Below are 16,397 nucleotides of genomic sequence, written 5' to 3'. Positions count from 1 at the left end.
GAACCTCAGTTATGTATTCATGTGTCTCCTTCATGGCATTAGCCAGTCCTTTGAAGACCAGAAATAAATTGCCTTTGTAAACATCTTAATAAACACCAATGATAAAACAAATACAGGAATGCCTGAATGGGCGGGCACATGGATCAGTGAATAAATACATACACAGAGAAATGAGAGGACGGAGACATGCAGGGGAAGAAGCAGTGACTTGCAAGTCAGAAGCACAACATTCTCCAGAGAGCCTTACTCCTGACTTGCTGTGTGACCTAGGAAAAGTCACTTTTAAAACAAATAGGTTAGACTACGATTGCCACAATTCCCCACCCTCCAATTCTGGGAATGAAGCACTCGTCCTTGGGCAAACCCCCTTACAGATGTTTTGTGCCACCTTACCTAGAAACAATTACCTCCAACCACGTCTTATCTGAAGTGAACGTTCCCGGCCCCGTCTCCACCAGAGGTTTTGCTATCGTACAAGGGACCTCGTCAGGGTACTTGGGAATAAACGCAACTTATCTGGGGTCCAGCAGCCCTGGTCACTCTCTGCTGAGCCGTCCCACCCTCCGCAGACCTGGATGGATTTGCAGGCCATGTGGCCGCTGTGGTCTACCACCCGAGGAAGGCCTAGAAAAACTGTCTCAGCCTTCTTAGAAAGGCGTGCAAGTCCAGCCACTGTCAGATCAGCACGGAGGCAATGCCTAACCTTGGACCCTTCAGCCAAGTTCAACTCCAGGTCAGGCTGGGGTCTCCCAGCAGCTCAGGTACAGGAACCACAGGGAAGAAATGCTGGGCCACTGCCAGAGGCCGACAACAGTTCTCAGCTGTTCCTGGCACCTCCTGCCAGGGAAGCAGCTAGGACTGGGGGGTCAGAAGGAGGGTCAAACCAAGGGCTGAGAGGGGCCAGGTGGTGGGAACAGGAGTCCCTCTGTTCCCAGCAGTTCCTGCACATGGCCCGCAGCCTGCAGCCTGGCTCCCGATGCCTGGAGGAGGTGAGGCTGGGAAACCCTCTCATTAGAAAGTAGGTCCAGAGCGGGGCTCCCACAGTGGAACCCAAACAAGACCTGCCTTAGAGACCCTTTCGCTCCCAATGCTTCCCCTGTGCGCACACAGCACCTCTGTCTGGCCAGCTCCTATTCGACCATCAGGCCTCGGGGTCAGTGTCCCAGTGCAGAGCCCCCTTCCCTCCACAGTCTCAATTATATGGCCCCAGCATTTTCATCATGTCCCTGCTCTTCAACCTTCTGGGACTTCACCACAGCCTGTGTCCAGTGCACGGCATCTATGCAGCCATGTGTGACCCCCGTGCCTTTATCCCACCATGGGCAGCCCATGTCATTTCTCACCACCATCCATCAAGAACCTGCACATGGCCTGTTCACAGCAAGCAATCAACAAACAGCTGCTGAATAAATGACCAGGCTCATGAATGAATGAATGAGTTATTTAATACAGCAGAGTATTATCAACAGAGACCTAAAAGAGAAACCTTCTATTTATCAAGACCTGTGGACCCCATCATATATGGAATCTTCATTGTTATGTTCATGTAAAAGAAGTATGGAGATTAAAAAGACACTTTTTTGCCCTTAAGGAGTACCCAGGGACTGGGGGAGACCGACATATATAATCTTTATGTCACAATGCTGCATTCGTAGGAAATCCTCCTAGGAGAGCTTGGCTCAGAGACATTCCATTCTTTGCCCAAGTCACAGGCTTGTGAGCGGCAGGGCTGGATCCAGGTCTCCCGTGCCCCCAGCACAGAGTGCATCCCTCTCGCTGTCCCTCCCACCCATCTGGACCTGGTCTTGTCATGGAGTTCTTGCAGTTGGAGCAGATGGGTGCAGAGTTCTGGTGTCCACACCCCCGGCCAGGCCAGGCCCTGGGACCCGGGAGGTGGTCTCGCTTTCAGGCCCTGCTTCCCTGCAACCCATCAGATCATGCTGAGAAGGAGGTTTGGGGGCAGGGGGCACCTCCCAGCTGGCTCTCCTCATCTCCCCTGGCCCAAGGGACAGCAGGGGGCTGTGCCAGTGTGGCCAGCGGGAGAGTGAAGGCCATCAGCAAGAGCTGTGCCATCGGCTCTGCGTGGCACTGTCCATGCCCCGAAGGAGATGTGCTGACACCCATTCCACCTAGGAACTCTGAGCCAGGAGCAGGCCGCAGAAGGCAACCGCCTGGAGAGCTGGGCTTTGGGTCGCAGGGCCCACTCTGCCTGCCGCTGCGTTGTTTGGGCTGGGTTATTTGGTCACCCTTTGAACATGGCTTTTTTGATCTGAAAAAAAATAGCTTCTTAAGATTGTTGTGACAACTGAATAAGGCAAATCATGCAGGGCAGTTGGCCCCCAAAAATGTGTCTGTGTGCTGGTCTCACCCCCATCCTGCCAGTCTTCTACCTTCATTGTTCCCACTTATCCCACATGCCCCCCTCGATCTGTTATTTTCTGGCTATCCCTCATAGCACCGAGGTCATTTGGCTTCTGACCATCTCTTCCAGGGATCAGGTCCCTCTCCCCAGGGGTCGGCACACAGGAGACCTCAAAGAAGGAGCAACTACATCCCTGAGAGTCAGGAGAGGCTTCACCAGAGGGCAGCAGGGAAGAAGCTCCCGAAGGATGGGCAAGGCTGGCTGAGGTAGCAGGCGGGAAGGAGGGAGTGAGTGGGGTCAACCACCTGGGGCAGGAGGCCGCGTGGGAGCGGGGCAACACCAGGCTGGTAGGGTCTCCTGGGGCATCTGGGGGAGCTCTGGATGAAGGGGGGCCGGGGAGCATGGGGGTGAAACGAACATATCTGTGTGTTCACCACATTCCAGCAGCGGGAAGGACGGAGAGGAGAGAAGGGAAACTGGGGACCCGGTGAGGTTTCTGAGGTAAGCGTGCGCTGGTAAGGGCCCAAACGAGGGCAAAAGACAGGCAGGATGGAGAGGAGGGACTGGGTCAAGAGACCCGCCTAAAACACAGAGATTTGGCCTGACGGTAAAGAGAGAGAAGGAAGGACAGAAGCAGGGAGGGAGGGGAAAGATGGTGTGAGCCTGAGAAGAGCACATGGTTTCGTTCAAACTCGTTTTAATTCTCACCTAAAGCTTAGAAGCACCCACCCTCTCAGAAAGCTTTCTCCCAGTTTCTCAAAAAGGGGGATAAACAGCTCGCTTTTCTTTCCCGGGAGCTGGGGAGGTGGCAATCCACTTCACAGTCCCAGCGTCTCTTACATGTAGTAACACCGCCACCTGCTGGACACGTGGGGCATGGCCGCGGAGGGCTGGCTCTTCACAGGCGCCTGCTGGGCTGAACCCCCAGCCCAGATCAGAGACGGGAGGCCTCTCGGCCCGGAGCCCCAGGGCAGCCCGACCCAGGGGGGTCTCCGCCCCAGCCCTGCCCTTTAAACACCCGCCATCCGCCTGCCACAAAGCACTAAGCGTCCAACTTCTCACGAGGGAACATAAAAGGGTCTGAGCCCCCCTGAGAGTAAAGGGGCCGGGTGTCATTTAGGTCACTTTATGCGGGGCCGGCCATGGGTGTGCGACAAGTGCTGGTGTGGACAAAAGGGGCCCAAGCCCAGGCCCAGTCCTGCTGATGCTGGGCCATGCGGAGGCCCAAGGAGGCCACAGGCTTGGCCAGGGGATCTGGGGGTCATACCACAGCCATGTTTCCCACCCAGTCTTAACAATATTTGTTAATTTTTTTATTTTTTACCTCTGACTGCCTGGCTCTTATGTCAATTTCTTAATTGGTTCTAAACTCAGAATAATCACAGAGGTGTGAATAATTATCCTCAGCCCTGTACCTGCAGTGTGAAGACGGTGTTGCGGGGCCCAGCCAGCACGGAAGGTGATGGGCCATCTCAGACCTACACCTGGGAGTTCTTTGGCACAAGAGGCTTCTCCTGCCCCCATGTATAACACCACATATGGGACCACCCATCGCCTACACCCGTGGCAGAGCCCTGGAGCATTGCCCCGTGCAGGCCGGCAGGCTTGAGCCCAGGGTCTCACTTTTCCCATCTGCTGCCCACTGAGGGCCTGGCTGGGAAATGAGGCTGCCATGGTCTCATGTTAAAAATGAGTTCAGAACCCCAAAGCCCCCAGGATTAGTGTCATATAAGCTCTGAGACTAATACAGGTCTCACGGCAAAATGGCAGCCAGGTACACGGACGTGTGCCCAACAGCTGCCTCCAGGGACTCAGGCCAGGGCAGAAGTGACCCCACCTCGCAGTAGCTGACAAAGCCAAAGGCAAGGCTGAGAAAGTAGAGGAGAGGGCCAAGGAGCCACCACCACCCATGGGCTTAAAGGACCAGGTCCCAAGCCGAGGGTCCCCTTCCATGAGTCATGAACATCGTGTCATACTTCATTGACCAGAATGCTCACATGATGGAAATTTCTAGAGAAGGGGAAAAGGTTAGTTTCCTACCAAATGGAGAGGTAAGAATGTAGTTGGTTTAAGCATCTTGGGATGGACACTCACTCTTTCTACGAAGCCTAGTTTTTCCTCTCTGGCTTAATGACTCCACTCAGAAAAATCAAGTCATTGTTATTTGATGTTTCATGCTTTCTTCACCTTCCCTCATGCTTACTGGACCATATGGTCAGTAAAAATGGACTTGGGCTCTGCCCTCCTGGAGCTCAAGCCCATAAAAGGTGGCCGCGTGGTGAAAGCCTGGGTGCTGGGGCCAGCAGCTGGGGGTGCTGCCTCTTCCTACCTAAGAGATGTGGGAAGGGTGCCAGACCTCCCCTTCCACATGCTCCTCACATAAAACAGGAATAATAACAGAGCTGAGCCCAGAAGGTGCAGGAAAGAGCTTAGAGCCTGGCCAGGCATGGTTAGCATTTCATCAGGGCCAGCTATTATTACCAGCTGGTGAGACCTATGGATCTTTATTCTAAAGGAAGAACTGTGCTGGACAGGGCAGAGTGGAGTTTTAAAGGGGTGGGAGATGTCCCATAGTTCAGTAACTCAGGATGTCACTTGGATGTTGTGGTCAGCTAAATCGTGGCTCACCACAGCTGCCCTTGTCCTAAGTCCTGGAACCTGCCAATATGGTGATGTTAAAGGTCTGGAGATGGAGACCTGGCCCTGGACTATCCAGGGGGGCTGGAGTCATCCCAAGAGTGATTCCCAGAGAGAGGCAGGAGATCAGAATCAGCAGGAGGAGAGGTGATGATGAAGCAGGAGATTGGGGGGATGCAGCTGTGAGCCAAGAAACAAGGTGGCCTGGAAGTTGGGAGAGGCAAGATCCCCAAAAGGAACCAGTGCTGCCATTGCCTTTATTTTGTTTATTTTATTTTAGCCCCTTATGACTTATTTCAGACTTCTGACCTCCAGAACTATAAAAAAATACATTTGTCTTGATATCAGCCACTAGGTCTATGGTAATTTCTTATAGCGGCAATAGAAATCTAATGCAGATTTGAATAGGAACATAAGCTTATGTCCCTACAATGTCTCTTTTGAAAGGAAGCATGATAGACTAGAAGGGCACTGGGACTGGAGATTGCAACCTGACTCTACACATTACTCTGTGTCTTTGGGTAAGTTAGCCTCTGAGCCTCCCTGTTCCAGCTCTAAAATGGAGATTGACATACTTACTGCAAAGGTACACAGTAGGCACTTGACAGTTGTACCACCTTTCCTTTAAAAAACGCCTTGAGAATCCTCCCACCTCCTGATTAGTTAAAAGTTCCAGCTTTTCTAAACTTTGGTTAGCAGGGCTCATTCATACCCACTGTTCATTTCTAAGCAACTTTTCCTTGTTAGAGATTAAGGTTGACAATGTGGATATCATGTGTTTGCCAGAGGTAACATTTTGGGTTCTGTTAGCATCCCCTGCAGACACCTGAGCTCCACCCAATCATGCATCTCCTCATTCCCTCCCCTCTCCACCCCTCATGCAAGTCAGGGACTGAGTCCATGCCACTGAGAATGTTCCAGATGGCCTTGTCCTCACTGCCTCGCCCTCCTCTGGAGGCGGCCTGAGACTCAACCCACCATGAGGCTCTGCAGTGCCAAGAAATCATGGTAGCTACGTGTGTGAACTGCTGGGCACTGCTCTCGAGGCCCTGTTCAGATGGATGGGGCTTTCATCCTTCTTGATCTTTCTCTGGGAGGCTGCTTCGGTAAGAAGTCTAATTCAAGCTCTGTTGACATACTGGAATTATGCAAAAGAGCTTGTCAATACTAGCAACAACAACAAAAATTTTCTTCCTTAGATGAGAGAAAGCTTGCTTTTCACCAAGCCCCTCCTGGTCCATCTCTGTCACTGCTGTACCTATTGTTTTGTTTTTTCTTTATTAGAGAAGTTGTGGGTTACAGAAAAATCATGCATAAACTACAGGCCCCCCATACACCTCCCATCACCTGCAATTCTCACAAGTCTGAACATTCATTATGATTGATAGCACTTTTTTCTTTTTTTATAGCTGTTACAAATTACTCAGTTAACTCAAGATAATAACTACAATAACAATAAATCTGCTACAGTCCACCATTACCGTCCCCCCTCATTTTTGTTCATTCCTCAATCTTGAGGGATTTCTGCCTGCTGTTTTAATATGAGTGTTCTCAGTGTAAATCCTGACACATCAGAAGCACACAGGAGGTTGAACTCTGATGATTAAGACAATATCTGGCTTTAAATCCTTCAACAGTTTCACTCTGCCTTCTTAATAGATAAATATCCAAACTCCCACTGTGGCCTACAGAGGCTGTGTGCTCTGACCCTGTCCTCAGTATCCAATCTCATTCCATGCCCCTTGCCCCTGGGTGGTGACCCTCCAGCCTTGCCAGCCTTTTTTCCAAAAGGTGTCCTCAGAAAAGTGCCCACCTCTTTCCAACAACAGTGTTTTGTGTATGCTGTTCCCTCTGTATGGTAGTTCTTTCCCCACTGTTGGCATGGCCAGCTCTCTCTCTCATATTGGAGATCTTGGCTTATCTGACACCTCCTGAGGAGAATTTCTTTAATCACTTGGTCTAAGGCAATGCATCAGTGTGAAGCTATCATGCATCCCAGAGAAGACCATAATTGTTTAATCCATTACTGTGGGTGTACACCTACTGGAGGTAAGACCCTCTGACTAGATTATTTCAATTGAGCTGTGGACTGCCTCATTTAGGGTGGGTCTTAATCCTCTGGCTGGAATCCTTTATAAGAGGACAAAACCTATACAGAAGCTAAGAGATGAAATTCAGAGAAGCATGCAGAGAAGCTGAGAGATGGAATAGCCAGAAGCTGAAAGAAAAAAAAACCTGGGAGAGAAGGACCAGCAGACATCAGCCATGTGCCTTCTCATGTGACAGAGGTGTCCCAGATGCCCCAGCCTATCTTCAGAGTCCAGGTATCATCCTGTGGCCTAAGAACAGTAAATTGTAAGCTAATAAATCCCCATTGTAAAAGCCCACCTTTTTTGGTATACTGTATTCCAATAGGTTTAACAAACCAAAACAGGCAGTCTCCAGGTTTCCACAATAGTAGAAATTCTTTGTTGCCCATCTCTGGATACCAGCACATAGCTTAGCAAGTATTTGCTGAATGAAGGAATGAATGAATAAGTGAATGAGGTTCCTTTTCCTTCTCCTCTACACATGGAGCTCTTTTTTTGGTTGTTTTGCAAACGCATTAGAACGCAGGCAGGATAAGTGCTGTAGGTTTCTTCTGTTTCCAGCAGAGTGTGCAGTGCGGCCCTTGCATGCAATACTCAAAGTGTTTGATGAAGGGCTGATCATTAAGTGAAGGAGCGAATGGGACCTTACTCAAAACTCGCTGGAGTGACCCGCATCAGGCAGACCTGTGCATACAGAGGAAGTGCCACATCCTCGCCACAGCCGACATGTGGTCTACATCTGTCAGTGGTGCTCTCAGTGTGCACGTTGTCCTCACCCAGTAGTCACCCTGCGACTTGCTAATGGCATCATAAAGAAAGGGGCAGCAGGCTCCTGGGCTTTCTCAGAGCCATCAGCTCAGAGCCCTTTGAACGTGAGTTCCTAACTCGATTGGGTGTGGAGAGAAGAGAAGAGGTGATGAATGGGCCAAGGTGAGCAACTCCCATACCCGACTCTGTTCTGTTCTTAGGAAGCATGCACGGCCCAAAGGAGTGGGCAGCAGGTGGAATCAAGATGAACGTTGAAACTTGAGAATGTCTCTTGATAAATGTTGGCTGGATAAATGAATGAATGCTTCTGTTGCTCATTACCTTTTAAGTAAATAGGGTGAAAGGTTGGTATTAACCCAAGACTCATAGGATAAGATTTTTCTTTGTGCCCTGGCAGGAATTATTACCACGGGCAGACCAAGCCAGTAAGTTCATGTCGCTAATGAAGACAGGGTCTGGGTTTGATATCCCCAAGAGGCTAGTTACCAACAGGCAAAGGAAAAATCTGCTTCCCAGCCATACTCAGGGCAGTGGCATAACATTGTGCAGCCATTTCACAAATTCATGCCATTTGACCAAGAGTGGAGGGGATCAGATGGATAGCTTAGCACAAACCCCTCATCACAGGCAAACAAGCAAACGAAGGCTTGTTTTATTGGCATAGAAGTTTTAACAATGCTGCTGGGGTGGATGACAGCTAGTGACTTTGGAGCAGCTGCTCCGTACCAGGCAGTGTGCTGAGATCTGCAGACAGACTTTTCTCACTTAATCCTTTTGTGCAGGTACAATCATCCCATTTTAAGAGAGTCACAGCAAGCTTCATGTGCACACTCACTCATGCCCTCTAACTGGGTCCACTGCAGGCCTGCGAGGTAGATTGATTGTCTTTATTTTACAGATGAGGAAAGAGAGACTCGCAAAACCACCCAGCTGGCAGTGACCGAGCCACAGCTCAGCCCCAATGCCACCAGCAGCCAGCTGCATTCTCAACCACGGCACTGGAAACACCACTTTCTCTTCACAAGCAGTCTAACAATATGGCATTTACAGCAAAAAGTGATGAGTTCAAAATCAGCGAAAGCAAGGCAGTAGATTCTTGCAAAGAACTGCCACCTAAGGGGGTGGCAGAGTAAACCCACCGTCTTCACAGCTAAGGAAGGCATGGCAGCATGCAGAGGAAGGGGCAGGCCTTAGGGCCACTCCTTGAGTGGCTTTTTTCAGGTCCCATCTTCCCTGTTTACTAATCATGGATGGCTGAACCAGTTGCCTGACATCTCTAGGCATAGTTAGGCCCTGTCCAAAGTGCTCTAATTCATCAGTTTATTTAAGCCTCCTAATGACATTGAAGCAGGCGTTAGCCCTCCCATTCCATGGATGAGAAAACTGAAGCACAGAGAGGCTCAGCAGCTCATCCAAGGGACTGTGCTTGAGCTGGGAAGTGGCGGAGTTGGGCTTCTATCCAGTATTGCAACTGCTATGCTTGTGCTCTTAGGAGTCAGGGCGTGCTGCTGGGGATAGCACTGAGAATAAGAATAATATTAATCACACCTACCTCATAGGCTTTGGGGGACCTAATGAGTGTAAAGTACACAGCAAAATGTCTGGCATGTAATACTTATTTGATACATGGCATATTTTGTCATTATATCAATTTCCCACCTTGGGAGATTCATTCCCACTTTTCCATAGGTCTTTAGGATTATCCTGATTAGCTGCAGTCAGATGATACAGACTGACCTTCCAGGATGGTCACAGATGTCACCACGAGCTCTTGGGATGCATCCCGTCCACAAGCTGCCCGTAGGGTGGGGTGTGCCCACTAGGGAGGGGGGCTGCTTCAGAATTCTTATCAGCCACCGAAAGACAAAGCCCGGCCACTAGAAATCAAGAGTGAGTGGCACGCTGCACTACAGGCCTGCCTCTGTGAGCTCTGCCATCAGCCAGGGGCCGGTCTCGGGGCCCAGGCTGCACACAGCCCCAGGAAGGTAGACCCTACCAAGGCAGGTATGGAGAGTAGCTATATTATGAAAACAAGGGTTGGCACAGAGAACAAGAAAGGGATGTGCAGCTCAGGTCGGGATAATGTTTCATCCCAGCTGAGATTCGCTCAGCTCGCCTAGGGTTTCTTAAAACTCTTCTGCCTTGGGTGGAGCCGGGTCCTGGGAGCTGGGTGTGGGGATGGGCAGAGATGGGCCCGCGATGTCCCAGCTGGCCCTGGGAGATCTCACCAGGGAAGAGTACGAGGCAGAGCCTGGCCTAGGCAGACTGAGCGCCTGTTGGGGTGCCATGGTGGGGATTCTTGCCCCTGGTAAGAGGTCGGGCCAAGTGACCTTTCATATGTCTTCCAACTCTGCATCTCCATGACTGCAGCACCCTCCTTCCTTCTTGCCCCCAATCCCTGCACCACTTCTGGGATCACCATGGGTCTTCTATGGGCAAAGCAGAGGCATCTGGGAACTACTTACATCATAGCACATTCGTTCCATCGATGGAGACAGCACAATTCTCCAATATCTGAGCCTGGCAAAGATGGCTCAGAGGCCAATCTCCTTATAAAGGCAAAGCTAATTCTGAAATCTACAATTCCTCAGTTGTGTGACTGTGTTTGAAGATGATGTGCTGGGCTGAGGGGAGGTGGGGAGCCCCAACACTGGTGCCGTGTCTCTCTCTGAATCACACTCACACTCTCTGAATGTGATTCAGAGAGAGACAGAGAAGAATGACATAGCCATGAGAGCCCACAGGTGACCCAGCTACCAGTGGAGCTTTGTGGCTGGGTGGAAAGAGAGGCATGCCCTGTCTCAGGAATGCACCCTTGAGGGCACTGAAGACAGTCACTCTTTCCCATTATGAAACCCAGCACTCTGGGTGTGGTGGGAATTTTTTAAAGTATATTCTGCTGCCTCGGAGGAGCCCTGGAGAAGTGGAGAGCACACTGCCCAAACCATTAAATGCCCAGACAGCTCAAGACAGAGACAAGGACAAGGAGCCAATGAGCTTGAGGCAGCACGTCTCGAAGAAATAAACATGAAGTGAAGGTATTTCCACATCCAGTAAGTACTGTCTTTCAGAGGGTTCAGAAGGAGACCAAACAGCCTCCCCTCGCCATGCCCCGAAAAAAGAGTGACACTGTATCTAGGGCACTAGCAGCCAGATACAGAAGCCAGCTTTCCCAGCTGCCTTAATTTATAGGCCATAAATGATGGAACCCATGATCTACTGCCCCTGACTCAGGGGGGATTTATTCTAAGAGCACACACAAGAGACCGCTGATATAACTAATGGACTTGGGTGGAAAAAGGTCAGGCTCTTGCTAAATGCTAAGTGAAGATGTTTGGAACAGACAGTCATATTCCTAAGAGATGGTTCCAAACACATGGCAGGAAACAGCCCAGCTGAGATCAGCCTGCCGGGGAGGGAAGCCTGGTGGGCTGCCACAGGGAGACCCAGCTTGTGGCAACTGGCAAGGGGTCTCCATCTCTAACCACCTGTCCATTCAACATCTTTTCAAACTGTCCCCTCACCACTGACCCCAGCTGGCACCCCATCAAACTCGGTTCTCAGGAGAAGGTTTGTTCCCCTCCTTCTCAGTGAGATACGAAATTGAAATTTCCACGAGGGTGTAGACCCTAGCTGAATCAACATCACCATGTCCCCACTGTGCTGGTTTGAAAGGATGTCTGTCCCCTAGAAAAGCCATGTTTTAATCTAAATCCCATTTCATAAAGGTAGAATAATCCCTATTCGATACTGTATGTTTGGAACTGTAATCAGATCATCTCCCTGGAGATGTGATTTAATCAAGAGTGGTTGTTAAACTGGATTAGGTGATGACGTCTCCACCCATGTGGGTGGGTCTTGAGAAGCTTCTAGAGTCCTATAAAAGAGGAAACATTTTGGAGAATGAGTGTGATTCAAAGAGAGACAGAGAAGAATGACATAGCCATGATAGCCCACAAGCTAGCGACCTTTGGAGATGAAGAAGGAAAATGCCTCTTGGGGAACTTCATGAAACAGGAAACCAGGAGAGAAAGCTAGCAGATGACACTGTGCTTGCCATTTGCCCTTCCAGCTGGGAGAGAAGCCCTGACTGTGTTCACCAGGTGCCTTCTGGGATGAGAGAGAGACCCTGAACTGCATCGGCCTTCTTGAACCAAGGTATCTTTCCCTGGATGCCTTTGATTGAACATTTCTATAGACTTGTTATAACTGGGACATTATCTCAGCCTTAGAACTGTGAACTTGCAACTTATTAAATTCCCCATTTTAAAAGCCATTCCATTTCTGGTATATTGCATTCTAGCAGCTAGCAAACTAGAACACTCAACAGATCTTTATGCAATGAATAAAGGATTTAGAAACTGCCCATTTTCATCTATCCATCCATCTGTCGATCCATCCAGGGTTTTCTAAAGGTTGAGACTTGGACTGCTCAAGTTCATAGTTTATGCTCATCTCTGGCAGGCAACATAGAACTTAACACTGTTTTATTTTCATTATATATATATTTTATTGGTTGTCATCTTCATATAACAAGTGATACCAATTTTCCATTTGTGGCAGCAGTGACACAAAATTTTGTTTCTGATCATTTTATACATAGAAAACAGGAGTCAATTTAAAAAATTCTAGAGGTTTACATAAGATCCTCCTTGACTCTTGAGCTAATCATCTCTTGTTGGACAGGAGAAACTACCCAAAAAGATTATAGGTAATTGGAATCCTTAAAGGAGCAGCAGAGGGTCCAGAAAAAATATTTTTTAAGTACGATCCAAAAATTTCCAAATTTCATGAAATATAAAAACCCACAGATTCAAGAACCTCCACACCCCAAGTTAAAGTACTAAAAGAAAACTATCTGCCTGAAATTCTATACCCAGGTAAAGTAACTTTCAAAACCCAAGGCAAAATAAAATCTTTTTCAGAGATAAGAAATCTGAATGAATTAGTCACCAGGAGAACTTCACTACAAGAAATGGGCAAAGAAGACATTCCAGCAGAGGGAATATGGTACCAAGTAGAAATATGGATATATACAATTAATGAAGAGTCCCTGAAAATGGTAACAACATCGATAAGTATATATATATTTACTTACTATTTAAATCTCTTTAAACAAACTCTTAAATATGCTTAAATGAAAACATTAACAACATAGTATAGGTTTCATAACATATGTATAAGAAAAATATATGAATAAAATAGCATAAAACTAGATGGAGAAAAATTGAATATACTATTGTAAACTTCTTATACTTTATGTTAAGTGATATAGTATCACTTGAACCCTAATGCAACCTCTAAAATAACAAAATAAAGAGTTATAGCAAATAACCCAGCAAAGGAGATACAGTAGAATGATAAAAATACTCAATCCAGAAGAAGGAAATAAACAAGAAATCGAACAATTGGAAAATAGATGCCAAAATCCCAGAGTTAAGATAATCATAATCACATTAAGCATAAATGGTCCACACATCAAAATTAAAAGGTAAAGATTATTAAAATGAAGAAAAAACAATATCCAAATATATGCTGCCTGCAAAAATATGAACGTTGACTATAAAAGAAAAATAGGTTAAAAATAAAAGGGTGGGTGGAAATTAGCATGATCATACATTAATCAATAAAAGTTTGAATGACTATATCAAATTCAGGCAAAGTAGATTTGAATGCAAAAATATATTACATGGATAAGGAAGATCATTTCATAAGGATAAAAGATCAATCCATCAAGAGAATATAACAATTCTGAATATTTATGTACTTAAAAATAGAGTTTAAAATATGTGAAACAAAACCTGAATCAAAAGAAGAAATAGACAAATCTACAATTGTCATCTGAGATTTCAATACTCATCTCTCAATAATTGATAGAACAAATTGACAGAAAATCTGTAAGGATAAAGAAGACGTGAAGAAGAGTATCAAACAACTTGACCTACTTGACACTGTATAATGCAACACTCCACTCAATAGCACAGAAAACATATTCTTTCCAAGGGCACATGGAACATTTACCAAGATAAATCATATTCTGGGTCATAAAAAAATCAATACATTTAAAAGGATTCATGTCAGAAAAAATATGTCCCCTGACCAAAATGGAATTAAATTAGAAATCAATAACAGAAAGTCCTCTGGAAAATCCTCAAATATTTGCATGTTAATAACAGATTTCTAAATAACACAAGGGTCAAGGGAAAAAAACAAAAGAGAAATTAATATTTTGTACTCAATGAAAATGAGAACAAAATACACAAAATTTATGAGGGGCTGCTAGTAGCATATTTAAAAGGAAATTTATAACACTTGTGCCAGTTTGAAGCTATTACATACCCCAGAAAAGCCATGTCTTTTAATCCTCATTCAATGCTGCTGGGTGGGATCTTTTTGATGGTTTCCATAGAGATATGTCTCCATCCATTCAAGGTGGGGTTGCTTACTGGAGCTCTTTAGGATGGAATCATCATGGAAAAAGCTTTAGAGTTCAGAATGCTGACGGACTCACCAGAGCCAACAGAGCAGGGGGAAAACGCCCCCAGGGAAGCCTTATAAAATAAGGAGAGAAAGCTAGCAGACATCGCCATGTGCCCTCTCAACTAAGAGAGAAACCATGAACTTCATAGGCCCTTTCTTTCTTTGGAGTTAAGGTATCATTCTTTGGATGCTTTAATTTAGACATTTTCATGGCCTTACAAATGTAGACCTCCAACTTAATAAATTTCTCTTTTTAAAATCCATTCCATTTCTGGTATATTGCAATTCTGGCAGCTTCAGCAAACTAAAACAACATTGGATACTTATATTAAAACAATAAAGGAGGTCTGAAATCCATGATTTCAGCCTCCATCTTAAGAATTAGGTGGAAGAAAACATCTTAAACCTAATGTAAACAGAAGAAAGGAGATAATAAGCATCAGAGGAAAAAGAAACAATGAAACAGATAACATGAAAAAATGACAGAGAAAAAGCAATGAGCCCAAAGATGATACTTTAAGATCAATAAAATTAAACCTCTAGCCAGACTGATGAAGGAAAAGAGAGAAAACAGAAATTTCCAAGATAAGGAATGAGAAAGATCTCATTTATAGACGCTAAAGAGTCTATAGATAATAGGGAAAATAAGGCAATATGATAAAAGAACTTTATGGAATAAATTTAACAACACAGAAATAGAATCAGCAAAGCTTTTTTTAAAGGACAAGATGGCAAATATCTCAGACTTTCGCAGCCATACAGTCTCTGTCTCAACTCAGTTCTTCCAAGGTAGCACAAAAGCAGCATGGACAAGATGTAAACAAATGTTCCAATCAAACTTTATTTATAAAACAGATCAACTCCTAAGTTAGACTGCATGCATGAATTCCTTGAAAGATAGAAACTGCCAGAGCTTGGTCAAGAAGATATAGATAAATGGAAGATATATCTATTAAATATATATGCTAAAGAAAGTGACTCTGTAGATAAAAAACCTTCCCACAAATAAACTTCCAGGACCAAATGGTTTCACTTGCATATCCACATAAGGAACAAATAAGGAAGAAGTAATATCAAGTCTATGCACTATCTTCCAGAAAGTAGAAAAGGAAAGAATACTTCTAAATTAATTTATTGTGGCCAGTATTGACCTGACACCAAAGCCAGAATTAGACATTACAAAAAAAAACAAAACTATACCAATATCCCTCATGAACACAGACGCCAAAAATACAAACCCAGCAATATATTAAAAGGGTAATATATCATGACAAGTGTGTTTTATCCCCAAAATGTAAAGCTTAAAAATAAAAATTAACATGAGTCACCATATTAACAGAACTAGAAGGAAAATCACAGGTGCAGAAAATACATTTGACAAAATTCAACTTCCATTCGTTATAAAAATTATCAGCAAACTGGCAATAACAAAGAACTTCCTTAACCTGATAAAAGGCATCTACCAAAAAAGCCACAGATAATATCACTTTCATTTAATGGTGAATGATTAAATGATTTCCCCTAAGAACATAAATAAGGCAAGGATGCCCACTCCCAACACTCCTATTCGACATCATAATGGAAAATTATGCAGCAGTTAAACATGCACTTCCGTTTTCACCCAGTAATCCTGCTCCAAGGTATTTACCCATGAGAAATGCAAACCTATGTTCACACAAAATCCTGTATGCAAAGGTTCATAGAAGCTTTATTCATAATTGCCCAAAACTGAAAACAACCTATGTGTCCTACAAGGGTGAACAAACAAGCTGCAGCACATCCATATAATGGAACACTCAGTAAAAAGGAGGGAACTGTGGAAACATGCAGCAGCAGGCAAGAGTGAAATGCAATGCACTGTGTTCAGTGAAAGAAGCCAACCCCAAATGTCTATATACCATGTGAGTTCAATATATGACATTGTGGAAAAGGCAAAATGATAGGGACAGAAGACAAATCAGTGGTTTCCAGAAATTCAGGGTGTTGGGGAAAGTCTGACTATGAAGGTGAAGTAAAGGTGATGGAACTGGACTGAACCCTAAAATGTGCTGATGGCTACA

The 16,397-nt window shown here is 45.7% G+C and overlaps 1 long non-coding RNA gene across 1 annotated transcript; it reads left to right on the top strand.

Moving 5' to 3' along the window:
* Positions 1-2,457: 2,457 nt before the first annotated feature.
* LOC143679113 (uncharacterized) lies at positions 2,458-4,555 on the top strand. The gene is made up of 3 exons (XR_013173562.1): positions 2,458-2,628; positions 2,807-2,863; positions 3,784-4,555. It is a non-coding gene; the product is annotated as an uncharacterized LOC143679113 (long non-coding RNA).
* Positions 4,556-16,397: the final 11,842 nt, after the last annotated feature.

This window comes from Tamandua tetradactyla, chromosome 4 (assembly GCF_023851605.1).
Source record: "Tamandua tetradactyla isolate mTamTet1 chromosome 4, mTamTet1.pri, whole genome shotgun sequence".
NCBI classification, from domain to species: Eukaryota; Metazoa; Chordata; class Mammalia; order Pilosa; family Myrmecophagidae; genus Tamandua; species Tamandua tetradactyla.
This window is presented reverse-complemented; position numbering and strand designations above follow the sequence as displayed.